This window comes from Castor canadensis, chromosome X (genome assembly GCF_047511655.1).
Source record: "Castor canadensis chromosome X, mCasCan1.hap1v2, whole genome shotgun sequence".
Classification (NCBI taxonomy): Eukaryota; Metazoa; Chordata; class Mammalia; order Rodentia; family Castoridae; genus Castor; species Castor canadensis.
Genome location: NC_133405.1, coordinates 11,760,182 through 11,780,669, shown reverse-complemented (window position 1 = coordinate 11,780,669; position 20,488 = coordinate 11,760,182). Strand labels below are relative to the sequence as shown.

The following is a 20,488-nucleotide window of genomic DNA, read 5'->3' as shown; positions in this document are numbered from 1 at the left end:
AGAGAAGATGAGAAAGACGTATAAGCCTCAAAGGAACCCCTGCTGAGACCTACTACCTCCAAATATGTCCCACTTCTTAAAGTTTCCACAACCTCCCAAAAGAGCACCACCAGTTGAAGAGCAAGCATTTAATCATTCAATAAATGACTCTGTGGGGTACATTTGACAGTCAAACCATAACAAACTGGATGGTTTAAATGCCACTTATTTTTTAGTTCTGTATGCTGTTATATCTAAGATTCAGATGTCAATATATTTTGTGTCTTGTGAGGGCTTTCAATCTGTTTGCAGATGGATACTTTCATGTTATATCTTTACATGACAAAAGGAGAGAGAGAAAGAGACAGACAGAGAGAGAGAGACAGAGAGAGAGAGAGAGAGAGAAAGATCTGTTTTCTTCATCTTTCGTCCTGTTCTACTAAGGCCACTAATTCCGTAATACTGTGATCATCCTCATGATTTCATCTAAGCTGAATTGTCTTCCAAAGGTACCTCTTCCATATACTATCATATTTGTGGTTAGGCCCTCAAAATATGAATTCGGGTAACATATATATTCATTCCATAGTAAAGCTCATGAAAGATAAAGGAACATTGGAGGAACAGATGTAGATGGAAGAAATTAAGGAGATACTACAACTATATGCAGTATGAAATCGGGTACTGAATCATAGACTAGCAAAAGCACATTGATAAAACAATTGAGTAAATTTGAAATATGTCTCTAGATAACAGTATTTTTCAGTGTTTGTGTACCGTTTTTCATAAATGTACTTTAGATAAATAAATTGTTAACATTTGTGAAAACTGATTAATAGTTATAAGGAGATTCATTTTGTTAATTTGCATCTGTAATGTTATTTCAAACTATAAAATTATAGAAATGAAATATAAGATTCCATTGTGGAGTGGCAAAAATTTTCTTTTTTTTTTCTTTTCTTTCTTTCTTTCTTTCTTTATTTAGGTTTTTTATACATTCAAGGCAAAAATTTTCTAAAATTATATAGTACTGATAACTGCACAATTCTGTGCATATACTCAGTGCCACTGAATTGTACATTTTAAATGTGTGAGTTGAATGTGATGTGAGCTTGGTGACAATAAAGCTGTCACTAAATAAAATTTCTCATAACTCTGAAAGCAAACAAAATCCAAGATAGCTCATACATGTACATACTCAACCACATTTTAAATTTTGACAGACGTCAGGATGACATTGGTAGTGGATTTCAATTAATGATAACATTATTAAATAGAATTTAATGTATGCATGCTATGCATGCAGGAGTTAGTTAATAGCTGAAACTACATTAGTATGAGTTAATAAGGAGAAAAAGCACAGGATCATTAAAAACATTTTGTAAAATGTAACTTTCATTTTATACCTTTTAATACATTAGTAACAATATTTGTTATAAAACTAAAATCTACAGCTAATATACTGAACAGTTTGCCAGAGCCATTCTGGTTATAATCAATGATAAGAAAATGTTGCCATTATGACTTTATCATTATTTTGGAAACTCTCATTGCAATAATATGTGAAAAGTATATATTAGAAAAAATAACCATTTGATCAATTTTTTAAGTTACTGTTCTTCTATTTCTAATACTTCACAGAACATGAGAAGCTCTTTTACTGCATATCAGGAATATCCACTAGTAGTTTTACTGGATATCAAGAAGAACAAACTAAATATTATTGTTTTAGTAATAACAAAATTTCAAATACCTAAGAATGACTTTAAAGAGAAACATGAGAGAATCACCCTTGCACTACCCCAGATGATACCCAGGTCTATATACAGGTCATAAATCTAGATTTTCAGATAGATATCCAATTGTTTGACTAAATAGACTTAAAGTAAGGAGATATTCTCATTCTTCCTGAATTTAATATTAAGATTAATTCAATTATTTGTGTGTATGGCTTTTAATTTTAGATTTTCTTCATTCATACATCTATAAATTATTTTACTGAAAAGTCTGTCACTTCTGTATGTAATATCTCTCTAACTACAGGACACTGCCCATCCATACTGAACCTCAGGTCAGTCTGCACATTCCTTTTGGTGTTCCTTAAGTAAAACTACATTTTCCTCTAATGATGGGGGTCTCATGAATGCAGTTACACAAAGAAGACATGTTTCTTTGGAATTGACCATGTTGGAGACAGAAAAGAGAAAGGCTTGTTCTTCTCATTACCGTGGAACCAAATGTTTTGGAAAATGAATTCATATATTTTTAAGATTTTTCATAATATTCCTTTTTGTTTTGTTTCTATTTTAGTTATTTGGGGTTTTTATTTGTTTGTTTGTTTTACTGTTGTAAGGACACTTAACATGTGATCTGCCTTCTTACAAACCTGTACAATACCGTATCATAAACTACTTTGTCTCTAATATGAGGGAAGAAAAGCCCAGACATGAACATTAGTTGTTACAATGATGTGACTCAGGAAATTTATTATATTAAGTTTGACCACATGGATTTTTTGAAGTAGGCAAAATTAACAGTACCCAAAATATCCATGTCCTAATCCCCAGAATCTACTAATATGAATATATTAGTTTATAGCAAAAAGGACTTTGTAGAAGTGACTAAATTAAAGACTTTGAGTTGGATAGATTATCCACAGAATGTTTTGCATTAAAGAAATTCAGGGGCATAGTTGCTAATAATTTTCATGTTGATTGAAATGATCCTCTTATCACACATGGAAAATAAAGAGATAGGGTGTCAGAAAAGTAATGTTTTTCTGGTGTCTTCTATATGTCAAGAGATTAATGCTAGGTATTTAAAATATTCTATTATTTAATTATTAGATGTTCTTTTTATTTTATACTTGTGTTTTTCCTAATATTGACACAAACTTGTTATATTTATATACTGTATGTGCCTACAGATTATGTAATTGACTCCAATTTGGAAAACATTTGAATTTTAAATGTTTTATTCCACCTGTAAAATGCTATCATTCTCCCAGAAGATATGAATATTAGAGTCATAATGATGTTACCAACAATCTGGAATAGGAGGGCAACTTCACCCCGGGACCTCTCCTAGAGGGATTCTTTGTAAATCAGAGAAGTAATCATCTTGCAAAAAAATTCATTTTCAATCATAATTTTCTACTACGAAATCAAGGAATATTGGGAAATTCAGGAGGGAAGGTTCTTAACTCACATACTTGATCAAAAAGTCAGTATTTTCCAATTTGCTCTTCCTCATTTACTAGCATCCTTAAGATGGCCACTATTTTTATATGAGATCTAATTTTTATATTTAGAATATAAAAGATACATTTCTTACTTGTGGAAATATATAAAAAGGAAAGTGAAAAATTGGAAAGATTTTACTGAGCAGAGTTTATGATTACTAATTTTTATTATGCATATAAATACACATATATGTGTGTATATACATCCACGATTACATGCAAATATAATTTTATACACAGAACTACCTAGTTTTGTGCTATTTAGACAATTTTGATCCTTTTTAATGTCTATATTCAACAGTGTTCTATCTATAAAATTATTCAAAACAATACTTAGTAGATATATGCTATTCAATGATTTATTTCTACATTTTTAAGAAATGGGAGTTATTAAACACTTTTGCATAATGAATAGTGGATTGATAATATCATCTTTACAAACTGGTGTATTTGTAAATACTCTATTGTAGATTCTTTCAAGTGGAATTACTAGATAAAAGAACATACACATTTTTAATTTTTATCACCATTTCTGTACTAGTTTTTGGAAGGTGTCTTATTTGGATACCAAGGGAGTTGATCTTTGTCCTTAATGTGAAGGAGGAAAAGCCCAGACATGAACATTAGTTGTTACAATGGTGTGACTCAAGAATAAAGCTGAATAAGTGAATACTTCTCAGTCATTCCTAATTCCAAGATGTTTTCATAAAGACATACAACTGCATATCAGGGTAGTCTTATTTTATTGTATTAGTGTTTACATGGGGTGAATAATGTGGGAGGACTTAAAATTTTTTAACTGTGCAAAGGACATCATCTCTATGGTCTACTCTTTATACATGAAAATATTATGTACATTTTCTAGGCTTGGTTCTGGTCCCTCAAGTAGATATTAAAGAGTTATATTGACATGTCCTCAGACATATCCTTTAAACCAACTGCATTCATTCTCATGGCAAGAAGTGATAAATATGTGCACAAGCAATTAATTATATCTTTACCTTACATCTCTTTGGGGAGCCCTGCTGCCTAATCATTGCTTTCATCTGGGTTGTTTATAAACATTTCAAAATTAATATAGTCAATAATTCTTTAAAAACATTGATATTTGTCTTATCACATACTAGGTCCTCTACTAAGTTCATATGTGAAATTATGAGTTAGATACTATTTTTCCCATTTTACATTGGAGCAAACACTGGAGACATAAACGCCAAACTTCACCAAGAAAGTGTCAACATCGAAGATTTGAGTTTAGGCATGCTGATTCTGGAGCCCACACACTTCACAGTATATTACCAGCTCTTTCAATCAGAGTGTGTGCTTAACTGTGTATGCACCATCTCCCTTTTCTTGGCAGAGAAACATATTGATGGAGAGTACCTCCATAAACCACTTCAATAAAAACATAAATTATTCAAATAACAGATCATAAAAATGTGTGCCTGTGTTTTTCCCTCTCCCTCCAGCACTCTATTTGTCTCTTAAAACAGACTTTTGTATTACCTTAAATCAGTTAGTATAGGGAAGTTAGTGTTCATAGTCTGTTAGTAGAAACTGCTGTTTTATCAATTTCAGCCCATTATCTCTGTGTCCTCTTTTTTACTAACTCTATAAAATCTTGAAGTAACAGGAAATAATAATTAGCAACAGTCATTGTATAGTGGTTCAGCGTACGCTGAAACTTTGTTGATTCTGATGTGGTGTGCTAAAACTTAGTCCTTTATTCGATATTTATAACCATTTTCTCTGTGATCTCTTTTCTTTACCTTTGAAAGTAATTACACTAGACATATCTGGGTCTCTTTATCATTCTTTCTTTTTTTGAGAAAAGAATTATGTGATCATAAAGCTACTGACTTTGTGGGTGTCTTTTGATTCTGTGTATTTTCCAAAATCTTTTCCACCTGGAGGATATTTTCCAATAACTTCTCTTTCCTTGGAATCATCTTTTACCTAATCACTGGGGCAATTCCTACTTAAATTATTATTGGATATTATAATGACAGACTTCATGTCTTTATTAGCTGCTTACCTTCTTATTTGATGTCTTCTCTGATCACCTTATGTAAAGTTTTAATTCCATAGTCTTGCTCCCACAATCAACACTTCATATGCCCCTTCTTAGCTTTACTGTTTTCTGTTTAGCAATTGTCATTCTCAACCATATTATCTATCTCTACATTTTTCTTCTTGTTTGGAATTTGCTTGCCTAAATACAATGTAGACTCCATGAGAGCAATGCTTTCTTTCTCCTTTTCATACTACTGTGTATCGTTATGGATTCAAAAGTTGCCTGGTAAGTAATCAGTATTTAATAAATATTTATTGCATTGAATGATCAATACACTACTCATTCACTAATTCAAGAAATACTTATCAAGCATACATTACATACTGGACATTATGCTACTTGATAAGGATATAATAAAGAATAAGACTGACATTATGACTCACCCAAGCCACATATTGTTACATGTGAAAAGCAGGTAAGTACATGTGCATTTACAGTGTAGCACAATAAAAAAGCATGATAAGTATGAGTACACAAAAGTAACTGGAGGAATGAAGTAATTTAGAGGAGCATCCGATATAGTGTGTGGAATGAGGTGAACCTTCTTAAACCTGATAAATGGGCCTTTAAATTAATGCAAGAACTAATATGGGTTTCTAGAGGAGATCATCTGAAAATCAGTATAATTTTCTTCATCAAGAGTAAATATTTAGGCTTGAGGGTCATATGTTATCCCTGTCACAATTACCTACTTATGCCCTTGTAGCCAAAGCAGTGACAGATGCATAAACTAATAGGTATAGTTTTTTTGTAACTAGAACTTTAATTACAAAGACAGGTGTTAAAACAAGCTAGATTTTGCTATCTCCTAAAAAGGTTCTATAGATTTTAAACTACTTTTTAAAGTAATAGATTCCTTTTTTCAAACAATTTTAGTGTGGAATACCAGTATCTATCATGCAAAATTGAATGGCCTTGGCTGAACTAAGGTTATAGTTACTTCCTTTTCCAAATAAATAAAGAAATGATAGTAGGCTCCTCTTTTCCAGGATAAGAATTTTTCTCTTCTTTGTTTATGACTAGGTTACTCTTCATCCTTTATATTAATAGCTGAGGCCTATAAGGTAGTTCTCACTGAGGTAATCAAGCATATAATTTGATGCTCAAAATAATGACCTAGAATATCTTATCCCCAAAATTCTCAAAGATACTGCTTCCCCCATAATAAATTAATGTTGAAGCCCAAACTCCCAATGTGATTATATTTGAATGTAGAGACTTTATCAACATGATTATGGCTAAAATGTGATCATAAGTGTGGGGCCCTGATTCAACATCATTGTTATATTTATAGGAGAGGAGCCACCTCCCCCTCCCCTCTCTCTCTCTCTCTCTCTCTCTCTCTCTCTTTCTCTCTATCTCTCTTCCATATGAACTATAGGAAGGTTAGGTTGGTATACAGGGAGAAGACAGCTGTGTACAAGAGAGAGAGCAATGTTTCAGCAGAAATCAACCTTCATATTACCCTGATTTTGATTTCCAGGCTCAATATATGTATGGAAATGATTTTCTATTGTTTCAGCCACAAGTTACAGTATGATTTTTTTAGATACACAGTTTATCATTTATTCTGCAAACAATCAGCAGGAGATACAATAGGTATACTGTGCCTCCAGCACAATATCAAGTTTCACTCTTTTACATATCACATATTCTTTTATTGTGTTTTGTTATGGCAGACAGAGCAGACTAAGACAGATGTTCCTCAAAAGAAAGCTGAGCTAGAGCTCTCTGTCATACTTTAATATCAAAGTTAATCTTTGACATTTCATAAATCATTTTACTCAGCTTCCTGGAGGTTCTTTTCAAGGGAAAAATTTATGTTTTTTATTTTCTTGCTGAGTCTAATGACTCAGCGTTGGACTAACGGTTTTTGACGACCTATTGCTGCCCTGATTTTTCAGGGAAGTTTGTAAACCCAGTGTGTAAAAACCAGCAGATGTTTCCTCAGAGATCAGCCTTACTCTTTCTGACATGGTAGGATATATACTTAGGGAAGTAACCCTTAAACCTCTACTTTTCCTATGTGTCTTTCTTTTCTGGGCTATTCTTTGGTGAAGGTGACAAAATGAACAGGCAAGGCATACGTGTGACTGTTAACTCTGACTGAGAAACTAGCAGAGCTGAAAGCTAAGTAGATGATGGTAGAAGAGCTTGTTAACAGACCAGAATTCACACAGAGGATGCTGTGAAGACTGTCTGGCAGCTGTCAGAGACAGATTGGTAAGTGTGCATAGCATGTTGCTTGTCTTGACATTAGAGCTGCCGCGAATGATCCACCTAATAATGCCCTCAGGGAGACTTTGATAAGCAGCCTGAGCTCTCACACGGTTGTCTACATTAAAACTACAAAAACATTTTTTTTAGGACTTAGTGAACAGGGGTTGTGTTTTCTCTGTGATCTTAAAAGTGCCTTTTAGAAAGATATTGCACTCTGATTTTCTCATTGCTCACTTTCCTCCCTACTTGAATAGTATATAGACACTGGTTTGACAACAGCATAGAAACCCAGATTTCCTGTTCTATCTGCAGTCTTCAGATTTGTAGTTTGACACTGATTGCCATAGTGAATGCCTGTGGATGTCTACAGGATGATACTGGGAAGGAATAATTGTGACCCTATCCCTTTTTTATATTTTATCCCTAAATTCATACAGGAGTCAAAATTAAAGGTAACATAAGAGGCTGGCAATAACAAAAACCCAGAATGATTGTCAACAAAATGAGCAATTATGTGCACATGTGAGATATTACCTCTTCAAAGCACAAAATCAGACTTCCTTCATCAATGTTGGAAGTGCGTGTACCGTTTATGGAATTCCTTTTAAAAATTAACTTACATTCAATTCAATAGTCTCCATGTTAGGCATATGTCATTCTTAACTAGGAATGTAGCCAAAATATATTTGAGCTTTGTTTCTATGGATAAGCTAATTAATAATATTTCAGGAATCAAAATAATGTGATATTCTAAAACAACAAAAACTTAACTCTTACATGGCTACAGTATCAGCTCTAGAAAGGTTCTGGGGAAAATCAAAATAGATTAAACAGATGTGAAGCTTTCAAAGAGGATTTCTCACAGAGACAGAACACATACTTGGATGAATACCTTCTAATATATGCTTGTTAAGTTAACTGATCATATTCTTTTACAGTCAAACTATATTTGTACCTTGTGGCTTTGTCCAAGTAGTATGTAATGTTGGGAAGACCAGAGATAGGCAGATTCTTCAGAATTTTTTAGATCATGATGAGGAATTCAGATAAATTATAAATATTAGGAAACTCTGCCAGTGAATTATTTTTTCTGGTACTATGGTTTGAACCCAGGGCCTCAAGCTTGCTAAGCAGGTGTTCTACCACTTAAGTCAAAGCCCTTTATGCTTTAGTTATTTTTCAGATAGGATCTAGTGTTTTTGTCTGTGGCTGTCCTCAGACTGTGATCCTCCTAGCTATGGCTTTCCATATAGCTGTGACCAAAAGTATATGCCACCATATCTGGGTTATTGCTTGTGATCTGTTCTTGCTAATCTTTTGCCTAGGCTGGCCTCAAATCATGATCCTTATAATCTCTATCCCCAAAGTATCTAGAATTATAGGTATGAGCCACTGTACCTGACCTTTTGGAGGATTTTAATAAGAGGGGTGACATAATATGGATTACTTTTTGTTCATCTTATAATGAATGGGCTAGGGCTGGCCTAAGTGAACCTGAGTCATACAGTTGTTGTTGATGTTCAGAAAAACAAACAAACAAAATCAATGATGGTAGCTCATAAAATCGTTGTAGAGATTGGGAAAAGTGACCTGAATGAAGAGCTATGTAAGATACAGACATGAATTACCTTAGCATAAAATTCATAATATTTTCTGTTATATATCTCTCAACATATCACAACAGTATCAGAACAACATTCAGATATCATTTGTTGATTAGCTGGTTTATCAGAATGGCAAACCTGAGAGAATGATTGAGTTGAATAATTCTTGTATGTATAATTGATATAGGTATATACACATAATGGTGTGCAAATAGTGACTTTTAAAAAGTGATTCCTCAAAGAAATAATATGCTTGAGGTAGTCCTTTTGAATACTGCACTTATATTTGAATACATTGGGCGTCATTTCCCATAATTTTTGTATGCATAGTCAAATTCAAAGCTTCAGCTTCCATTTGCACACAGTATTTTTATAGTGATTACTAATTTGGGAGGATTTACATTTTGGTGGAAGTTCTTGATAAACTGTTTCTTTCAACAAAAATGGTTGTATTTAATTATCTATGAATTATTCTCTGATACCAGCTGTTGCTATAGCAGAAAACAAAGCAACACTGTGGCAAGGATTCTTTCTCATTATTACAGACCGACTGGTTATTATTTCTACATAGAAATGCTGTTGATGTTTTTTGAAACTTTGTCTTGGAAGTAGGAGCTCTAATTGGAACACAAAGAGATCCAAATGAATCTGTCACCTGTACTGAAGCCAGCATACCAGCCCTAGCAGCATGGGTTTGGCTGTCCAGTAGGCATATTCATACATCACTGTATGTTACCAACACTGGGCAGCTGCAGAAACAAATGGGGTGCTTCCAGTTTGTGAAGCTTCATTCATTTGAGCTGAAAATTTGAAAGGTATTCTTAGAGAGGCCCTACAAAGCAAGATCACTTCAGTTATAGACAAAATTAGTTTAATAAGTAAAAAAAAAATTCATAAGAGAAACACAGTTGTGAAACTTCAGCTTAATGTTTACTCCAGATGACACAATTATCACTCAATCCAATGCAGAAAGGATATCAGAAAAGATAGTCAATTGAAATTATACAACAAAGCCACTGAATGAGTTGGGGAGAGATTTATTTTATGTGAACATAAAGAAATTGTCTGTGACAAAGCACATGCTGTTTTAAGGCCAGCATTGCCTCTTCTTGATCATTCAGAAAGAAAACATAACTCAGTCTGCCATGTAGTTTATTGGGAGCCTTGTGATTGAGTTCTGTGGTTTATAAAAATGTTGGCAGAGGTGATGTGGGACATCTTCTGTGGTGCAGATAAGAATACAAGTATCTTCCCTAAGCTTTTCTCTGGACTCTGGGCAAGATGGAATCAAAGTGCTCAATGCTAGGAATAGCACAGAATGAATGTAAATAACTTAGATCTCCAAGACACTCAATGGAACTGTCTATTGGAGTGTGGTATCAGAATTGCATGTGTCTTGAACCACTGAGTTGGGGGAGTGCTGTTCCTTTTTTCTGTATATCCTGGCTAAGACAGTGATTTAAACAATAATAAAGAAAACAAAAGCAGCTGCTTTTTGAGGACCACATATTATGTTCTATCCATCATGCTAATCTCATAATATCCTCACAAACAAAATGTCAGATAAATATTATAATTTTCATTGTATAAATTAAGAAACAGACTTAGTAAAGGTAAGTTATTGACTCTATGTTTCACTGTAAGTAAGCATATCATAGTCAACCAACTTAGTTTTAAATGTACTCTTTCTACTCTAAACAGCTGCCCCTGAAGGATCATATTTCAATTAGTTGCTTACATATTTAACATGCAGATATTCACTGCTTGAATTTCTTTTATGAAAAACAATTTCATTAATATATAATTCAGATATCATATCATTCAGTCATTGAAAGTATATAATCTGATGATTTATTTTTCATAGTAGTGCAACCATTACAATTTTAGAACATTTTCATTGCACAGAAAAGAATCACTATACCATTAATACTCATTCTTTATTTGTCCTCTCCCTAACTTTCCTATAGCTGCCATCCCCTCACTCTAGCCAATCCCTTGTCTTCATTCTCTCTCAATATATTTACCTAGTCCAGATTTTTAAAATATTTCTTCTTTCTAGCTGTCGTTTGACCAACTTAATATTACAGATTAACTCTGTATTTTAAATTTATTAGAATTCCAGAAACAACATGGAAAATGAACAGATTAGAAAATAAACAAAATATATAAAAAATACACTTCTAAATCTCCTTCTAATATAGATATCACTAAAGTGCATTTCAAAAAGTATGATCAAAATTAAAATTCTTGATGCTTCATTTAACTATTTTCATCTATATAATGAAACAGCAGTCAAAACAATCCATAGATTGAAAAGGCACTGCAGAACTATGCAATTTCTGTGAGGCCATACTGAAGGATATACAAGTCTCTCAAACCTGTATTCTGGTTTTCTTGTGACATAGCTGAGGTGTTAGGAATCACAACAAATTTAAAAGGATACAAATTTTAAACTTCCTTCTGAAATACTTCTATTTTCAAAGTTGGGGTAGTTCTTATAATGGTTATCACCTATGGAAGATATTTATTCATTTTGTACTCTATGTTTTATTAAAAGGAAATTCATGGTGTACTTTTAATAAGTTATGCCAAATTAGAATTTTTGTTTGGCATTCTGTAGGGTGGTATACCTAGATGGATTTGTTTTATATCAAATAAAAAGATAATAAAATTAATATAAATGAATAGAATTTCTCATGTGGTTTCTCCAATCTAGTTTAGAAGTCATTCCCATAGGAGCCTTCCAAATACATTTTGAGCAATGACACCATCATTGGACTATTTGTGTATTCTCCCAAGGGGACTACTTGGAAGGATAGATCTCATGTAGATGTATAAATTCTGGTTTGTTTGCTTTTAAAATGTTAATTTTTTTATTCATGACTCTTCTGTGATCTTATATATCTTTTTAATTTCTATCTGCAGATTTGCCATATAATAAATGTAGGATTGAGAAACATACTCTTGAAATATCAGGTAGGAGACAGTCCTTTCCAATTATTGGAGCAAAGACAGTATTAAAAGTTCATACTTCTTAGACGTGTAAATAAGTTTCATGCTGAGTGTTGGCAGGGTGACTAATGGAAAAAGGCTTATACCAGAACTCAGACACCTTGGTGCTAGAATTGGTGTTACTTTGGTATTATAATAGCAAGAAATATGGACAAACCACTTAATAACCCCATTAATTTATTCTTTCTCTGCTCATTTGTTTTATTCACTTATTTTCACTCCATTTTTAATCATAAAATGCTCAGTATCTTCTGGTCACTTTGAGGATTGTAAAAATTAGTAAAAAGAAAATAAACAGCCTTTTCTCAAAAAGTGCTTACAATTAAGAAGATAAAACTATGGACTTTTTCAATAGTAAAATGGAAAAATGTTACCTGTCCTAACACATTATTAATCTATTATCAGTATCTACTAAAAGGGCTTATGTGAAACTTCTTTAGGAATTCTAAGTTGCTGTCTACATATACAGGTATTAACATGAGACCTTTCTTAGTGTATTTGGGGTGACATAAATTACCATAGTCTAGGTTGTTTATAACAACAGAAACTTATTTCTCACAGTTCTGGAGATTGGGAAATCATAGACTTACTAACCAATTTGGTATCTGTTGAGGTTCCTCTTTCTGATTCATAGATGGGCATCTTCTCAGTTGTCACATAGTCAATGGGGAGAGGGAGTTCTTTGTGGCTAATTTTAGAAAGACATTGATATATTCCTAAAAGCTCTGTCTCACAATGCAATCACTTTCCAAAGTCCCCATCTCAAAAACCTATCACATTGGGACTTAGAATTATCACATATGAATACTTAGAAGACACAAACATTCAATCTGTAGCAGATGTTTCACAAGAAAATGTGATGGCACTGATCCTGATGTATTGCTAGAAAAGGTATTTCTTTCCTTAAGTGGTCCTTTTCTTAGTTTTATTTAAGTCCTTAGAAACATTGAGATAGGACAAAAGGAAGGGGAGATATAAAGATTTGGAATAGTCGATAGTAAGGATGAACAATAAGAAAGGCAGTTGAGAGATGCTATGTTAAGTTCTAGAACAAGTGTGCTAATATAAATATGAGGCTTCTAATTCATGAGCTGTGCCCTCCAAGTGTGAATACAACAGATGTGGGAGTGAAACAGAGGGAGGACAGAATGGAGCACAAGAATTTCAATCTAGTAAAGAAAAGAAGCTATAATAAAAAAATCAACACATGCTAGTGAGGATATGGGGGGACTCTTGTGTACTGTTGGTGGGAATGTAGCAGAGTGCAGCTACTATGAAAATCAGTATATGGAAGTTCCTCAAGAAACTAAAAATGGAACTACCATATAATCCTGCTATCTCACAGCTTGGCATACATCTAACAGAATTTAGATCAGCATACAACAGAGATATCTGCCCATTTATGTTTATTTCAACACTATTTATTATAATCAAGGTATGGAGTTGATCTACATGCCCAAGAACCTGTGAATGAATTAAAAAAGTGGTATAAATATACATGGAGTGTTATACAGACATAAACAGGGATGAAATTATGTCATTTGCAGGGAAAAGCATAGAACTAGAGATTATCTTGTTGAACAAGATAAGCCAAGCTCAAAAAGCCAAATGCCACATGTTCTGGTTAATATGAATAATCTGGACCTAAAAATAATTAAATTATTATAAAATGGAAACTTATTTAGGGGTAACCAAAGGGGAGAAGGGGTAAAATACAGGGCCACAAAGGGTGAATATGATTGTGGTACATAATATACATGTATGAAAATCGTGTAATAAAACCCACTAGAAAATATTAAAGTATGGGTGGAGGAAGGAGGTTAAGAAAGAGTAATAGAAGGAATGAATTTGATCAAAGTACATTGTATATACATATGGAAACAACACAATGAAATCCCTCCTTACTATTAAGTTAATGCCAATTAAAAAAAATATGAGTGGCATGGTTTCTGCTCATTTCCCTCTCAAAGATATAGAGAAATTGTTTTCTATGGTTTGAATATAGCTTATCCCTTCATGTTGAGGTTTAATCTTCATTATGGGTTATTAAAAGGTTGGATTAATAAATCTAACTATGGTGTTCTGAGGTTGGGTTTTTAGAAAATGATTCAGGGATGAGGTCATCATGGAGCCTTGTGACTATAAAGAAGAGGGACAGAGACAAGAAGACATACATGTGCATTCCTTGTTACTTGCCAAGTGACACTCTATATTCTATGTTGCTCTGGACTCTGTCAGTAAGAAGGCATCATCAGATGTGAACACAAAACTTTAGCTAGAATTGTGAAAAAATAAACTTTTATACCATATAACTTACATGGTCAATTAATACAGTAAGTTGATATTGAGAAATGAGACTGTTACTTATAACAAAGACCTGAAAATGTGGAAGTGATTTGGGACAGGGTGATGGACAGAGTATGTGAGATTTTAAGGAGCACATAAAACAAATCCTAGAAAGTAGTATGCATAACATTACAGGTGATGCTGGAAGGGAAACAAGACAGAGTAGGGGAATAGTCTAAAATGGAAATGAGAATACCACTGAAAATTGGAATAAAGGCCACCATGTAACACAGTTGCTAATAACTTGATTGAACTGTCTACTTGACCTAGAACTTAATGGAAGACCAAATTTAAGAATGATTTTTTCTTAAATGCCAGAAAAAATTTCTAAACAAATTATAGCAGGGACTATGTAGGTAGTTTGATTGCTTTTAGCATGATTCAAAACCAAAAAAAATGAATACAATGTTTTACAAACTACAAACACTGATTAGGGAAGGAGCAAAAGAAAAACTTGTAAGGTTATGGCCAAACTACCACTTACTAAAAGGATTAACCAGTATGTTTATTGCCAATACCATGAATACAGACCCAGAAAACGTCTTAGAAATCCATGAGACTCTCTCCTATCATAGGTGCCGAGGTCTTCTCAGGCAAAATTGCTTCAGAGAAAAGTCACAGGTCACCCTTCTCAGGCTCAGTACACAGGAACATATTGAAATACTGTTTCTTGTTTTCTGTGGCTACTCTGTGGCTACAGCCATAGTTTAATCAAGACTAGATACCATTTTTGCTGGAGGTAGATGTTAGGAGCACCCAGGTGCTGCTGGATTTGTAGATATGCAGAATGAAATTGCTATAGGATTATGGAGAATTCAAAAAAAAGCCTAGGAAACTAGGTAAAAGTTTCATGCAGGTCAGGGCCCTTGCAGAGAGCCTTTCATGTGGCAATGCCTACATGAGCTGTGGGAATGAAACACTAATTCAAGTCAGTCTGTGTATGTGATATGCCCTTGAAACTGCACAGCTAAATAAACCCTGTTAGTTTCTAAAAGTACTAAGCCTCAAGTATTTCATTATAATTAGAAAACAAATAAAAGTGTCCTCAGTGTGAAAAAGTAGACAATGCCTATTTAGCTGAAGGATTTTTCAGCTGCAAGGAATTAGTAACAGAAATTCACCCCAACTTGATCAAGGGAAAATCATATTTATTTTGAGGACACAGGGAAATCTCTCAGAAATAAATGAAGAAAAAAAGTTAGAGTTCATAGAAAATAGTTAATTATTAGGCTATATTTACCTTCCTTTTTATGTTTCTGCATGTTCCTAATTCCTCTTCTTCGTACCATATTTTTACCCTAAGGCCACTTGACATTTGTTCTCTGCATCTCTTTCCATATAAGCTTTGCTCCTTTTTCTCTACAGATTACGTTATCTGCACATTTGCCACTGCTTACTTATTCCCAATTGTACAGGGCTTTTTCACTAATTGACTCCAGATTGTGGACAGGGAATGCCTAAGTTGAATGTCTGAATTTGCTATTTCTGTCTGCATCACTTTGATCAAAACATATAACCTCTGTGTTCCTCTACTTCTTCCTGTGACTCAAATGCCTATTTTTTATGGGACTGTGGTGAAGACAAAGTGTGTTAATTTGTGCGAAGCTTAGAAGTGCCCAAACCATAAAAAGTACTTTACAAGTATTTTATACCATCATTATGCATAATAAGCTCACCATACGTAATCAATTCAGGGTCTTTAGGCAATGCTAATGTTCCAAGAGTCAATCTTTGTTCAGTTCAGTTACTAGCTTGCTACACAATCTTGACCAATTCTCTTCCATATTAGGCATTTCACTTTCCTCAAAAATAAAATGAGATGGTTGGATTTTATGCATTCTGAACTCTCTACTAGTGTTAATATTCCATGATTCTGTGAAATGTTTTCCCCCAAATTGACAAATTCTAGTACACATTAAATCTCATTTATTATGTAGTTCCTTGGATCCTTTACAAATAATGGGTATTAAACCATGAATTTCGAAGAGCAAAGGTAAATCTAAATCACAAGTATAAATACATTCTCAAGTTCCCTATTCTGTGTTCTACTCCTTGGGAGAGATGATTCAATTTACCTACATTTTTGTTAAGTTTTAAAACATAAGGCATTGATCTGACACACCAAATACACTCCACAATAAATATGCATTTGCTTAGAGACTGAACCGGTTTAGATAAAGACAAGCTAGAAGAATTTAAATGGAGAAATAAATTACCAAGAAATGAGAAGAGGAATGAGGAATTAACAAACTGCAGAGCTTCTTGTCATCTGTATTTGAACAGAATCTGGCTATATGCTGATCTCATTCCACAGGCTGATGATATTAGTACAAAATGTGACTATATTTTTCACTTTGCACTATCTGTTTCCAAAGGGAAAGCATTGTTCCTAAGGAATTCTTCTGCTATACAGGCAACACCTGAATACATTACCAAGTTCAGAAAACTGAGAGGCAGCACACAGTTAACAAACTAGTTTAGTGCAAATCCCCTGTGGTGAGATTCCTTGAGCTGCCAGCTCCAAAGTCTTACAGATTAACAAAAGGAGATGCTTCACTAGCTAAAGATCTAACCACAGCTTTGCAGGGAAACTAAGGCCGCGAGTCTAGGATTGGTACAATATATGTGTATGGTGGGAACAGGGGCTTGTGTATTCTGTATATTTTTAAGCATTTAGATTAGAAGCCTCAAAAAAATTTGAATTTTTCCATAATGCTTTATTGTGAGAAACTAAATGCTTTAATATGCTATTCCTAATTATTCACTGATTATCATGTCCAAACGAAAATGAACTCTAAACACATGTCTAAAAAAGTTGACTAAAATGCTCAATGCACGTTTGAAAAATAAAACAAACAGCAAACTGGGAAACTTACTTACTGGTGTAATTTTATCTACATTCTCAAGTAGCCAAGTAAATTCAGGTCAACACATAAAACATACACAAATTCTAATGAGACATGGAAGACATATAAAACATATACAAATTTTAAAGAGACATGGAAGACAAAAGAATACCGGAAGTAAAGCATTAATTTTTGATTTCTCTATTTATTTATATCATCTGTTTTACTGAAATATCTACACCACTGCCAGGTTATCATGTTCCAGGTCACAGAATAACATGGGTTTCCCAATTGGTTGAACAATTAGCAAGACTCACTCCTAAAATACATTAACAGCAATAAATGTGTGACTACTGACACTCATATACTTCCATTCTGAAGCCAAATAAACTTTCAGTTGAGAAGGACATTTGCAAAATTCCAACAAATCAAAGGTTCTTTGAAATCAACCAAATAGAATAGGAAAACAAAACAGCATGCACATGTTCTCCTCAACCTATCAGGTGCTCCACTACTCAGAACGTTGAATTCTTTTTATTTTTTTATTGTTTTATTATTATGTACATACAAGGCTTGGGTCATTTCTCCCCCCTGCCCCCACCCCCTCCCTTACCACCCACTCCATCCCCCCTCTCTCCCCCACCCCCTAAATACCCAGCAGAAACTATTTTGCCCTTATCTCTAGTTTTGTTGAAGAGAGAGTATAAGCAATAATAGGAAAGAACAAGTGTTTTTGCTGGTTGAGATAAGGATAGCTATACAGGGAGTTTACTCACATTAATTTCCTGTGCGTGGGTGTTACCTTCTAGGTTAATTCTTTTTGATCCAACCTTTTCTCTAGTTCCTGGTCCCCTTTTCCTATTGGCCTAGTTGCTTTTAAGGTATCTGCTTTAGTTTCTCTGCATTAAGGGCAACAAATGCTAGCTAAGTTTTTAGGTGTCTTACCTATCCTCACCCCTCCCTTGTGTGCTCTCGCTTTTATCATGTACTAATTCTTTTTATAAATACAAAACAAACAAAGGGACTTATTTCACATGGGGCAGAAGAAACTACTGGATATGACCCTTGAGTGTTTCCTGGCCATGGAATATCATTTATCCTTCTCCCAGTGGCCCTGACTATGCTTCATTTGCCCCCTCTTCCACATCTCTCAAAGCCTCTTCATACACAGATGGGAAGGACCTGGGATCACCCTCACTGAACAGGGCCCAGTGTTCCAGGACTTTCATCTTGCTAGTTTCACCATGGGTCCTTAGGTCCCACAGGATCTCACCACAAACAGGATAACTGTTAGGCACCTGACGGTACTCCAGGTGCTCTTCCTGAACAAAAACTTCAGGGACCAGCTTCCTGGGATTCCCATAGATGTAGTGCTCCCTCCCAGCACACACCTCCATCACACTCAGTGCCTCCCAGATTACCTCTTCAGTGGCAGTATTGCCCTCCATGAAGATGACACCCAGAACAATTATTAGAAGGCCTGTATTGGGCAACCCTGGGTGTCACTCAGCATCCCATCATATGTGAGCCCCACCACAGGAACAAGGATATAAGAGTGGTCAGTAGGGTCCACCTTCTTCACATCAATGCCAAGGACCAGTTGTATATACTCAGAGGCTCTGTCGAAGATTGCAGGGAAGTAATCCTGGTGACTTCTTACTACAAGATTCAGCATTTCTGCCTGTGTTGTTGGCTCCTTTATTTGATACTTGAAGAGCACCAAGGATTGTGCATCTTGCAGGAAGGACATGGGGCCTACCAGGTTGTGTGAAGGGAACAGACCTTGTCTTCTGGATCCTTGACAACTGGTGCTGTGGAGTAGAAACCATGGCTGTGGGAGAAGAAGGGGCTTTCTGGATAGGAGATAACCTGGTGTCCCAGCAGCAGGCACCTTCCTTGGGGTGGCTTGATTCAGAGTAAAGGAGGAGTCAGCAGTGGCCTCTTTCTCCTCAGACAGAGGAACCAGCACACTCACCAGACCTGGGCCATCCCTGGCCTGAGGGCTTCCTTGAAACTTGAAGTGCTGGCTCATCTGACTATGAGGCATCATGATTTTCCTAAGGACACCAAGCAAGAGGGTGGGCAGGAACTCAGTGATCAGGACTCATAGGCCTGAGGGAGAAAGCGAGAATGTGAGTGGCCTCAGCTGGGAACTGCATTCTTGGTGGCTGTCACAAGGGTCTATTACTGATCTTCTCTTTGGGTGCTGCTCTAGGGCCATCCAGAGTTACTGTCTTTCTGGTGGTTCTTTTCCTTGAGGAAGGATTTAAGATAGTTACTCAGAAAGCATGAGGTTCTGGAGCTGCCATTAGACCATGGTAGCAGGACAACGTGGGTTCCCCTGTGTTCTGGGGTATGTGAGATCTTTAGTACACATTAAGGGTATGCAACTCACCTTGGTTCTTGACCCTGCCTGAACCTTATTGCTCTGTAACCTACAGATACTTCCTCAGAGCAAGACCTTCATATTTTGCCCCATGAAGGGACACTGAGGCAGCCCTCCCTTAGTATGCACAATATAAGACAACACTGAACTCCTAGGCCTGACAGCAGGGGTGTGGTGGATTCTGTGAAGTCACCAATGTTCTAGAGTAGATGTTTTTCCTGTACTTACCCTGGGCGCCCAACTTTCTCCAGGCAAGGCTTGTTCCCCAGCCTTCTACTGGCCTGATGCACACTCTCAGAACAAGAGTCCACCTTCTTAAGAATAAAAAGCAGCAAGGAGGGGATCTCACATCTGGCTACACCTGTCAGTAAAAAATGACCAAATTCAATGTGGGCTCAATGGATAGGGGACTGCTTGGTCCTCACCTCGATAAATAGACAAATTTGAAACTTTCCCTCTGATGACCTGAGGCTACTTTCCTTAAGCCAGAGCCTTATTTCTGTGAGATACCAGAAGAGGAAGTGAGACCAGACCAGTCCACCTCATGCTTCCTAGGTCTTGCCGTAGTTGATAGAAGGGGCAGGTTGGGGTTTGGGCCCTGCATGATTGGGTGAAGGGGCTCCCTTTATCCTCACCTTAACTCTAGGAAGATCCTTGACACCTCCTTCTGCTGCCCACATGTGGCTCCCTCTGATGTCCTGATGATTCCTGCAACTCCAAGTCTTCACCTCCTGAGCCTGGAAGACAGAAGTCAGGATGCAATCCATGTGAACATCCTTG

The 20,488-nt window shown here is 35.4% G+C and overlaps 1 pseudogene; it reads right to left on the bottom strand.

Moving 5' to 3' along the window:
• Positions 1-18,440: 18,440 nt before the first annotated feature.
• LOC109675419 (melanoma-associated antigen 11-like) lies at positions 18,441-19,369 on the bottom strand (annotated as a pseudogene).
• Between the last annotated feature and the right edge of the window lie 1,119 nt (positions 19,370-20,488).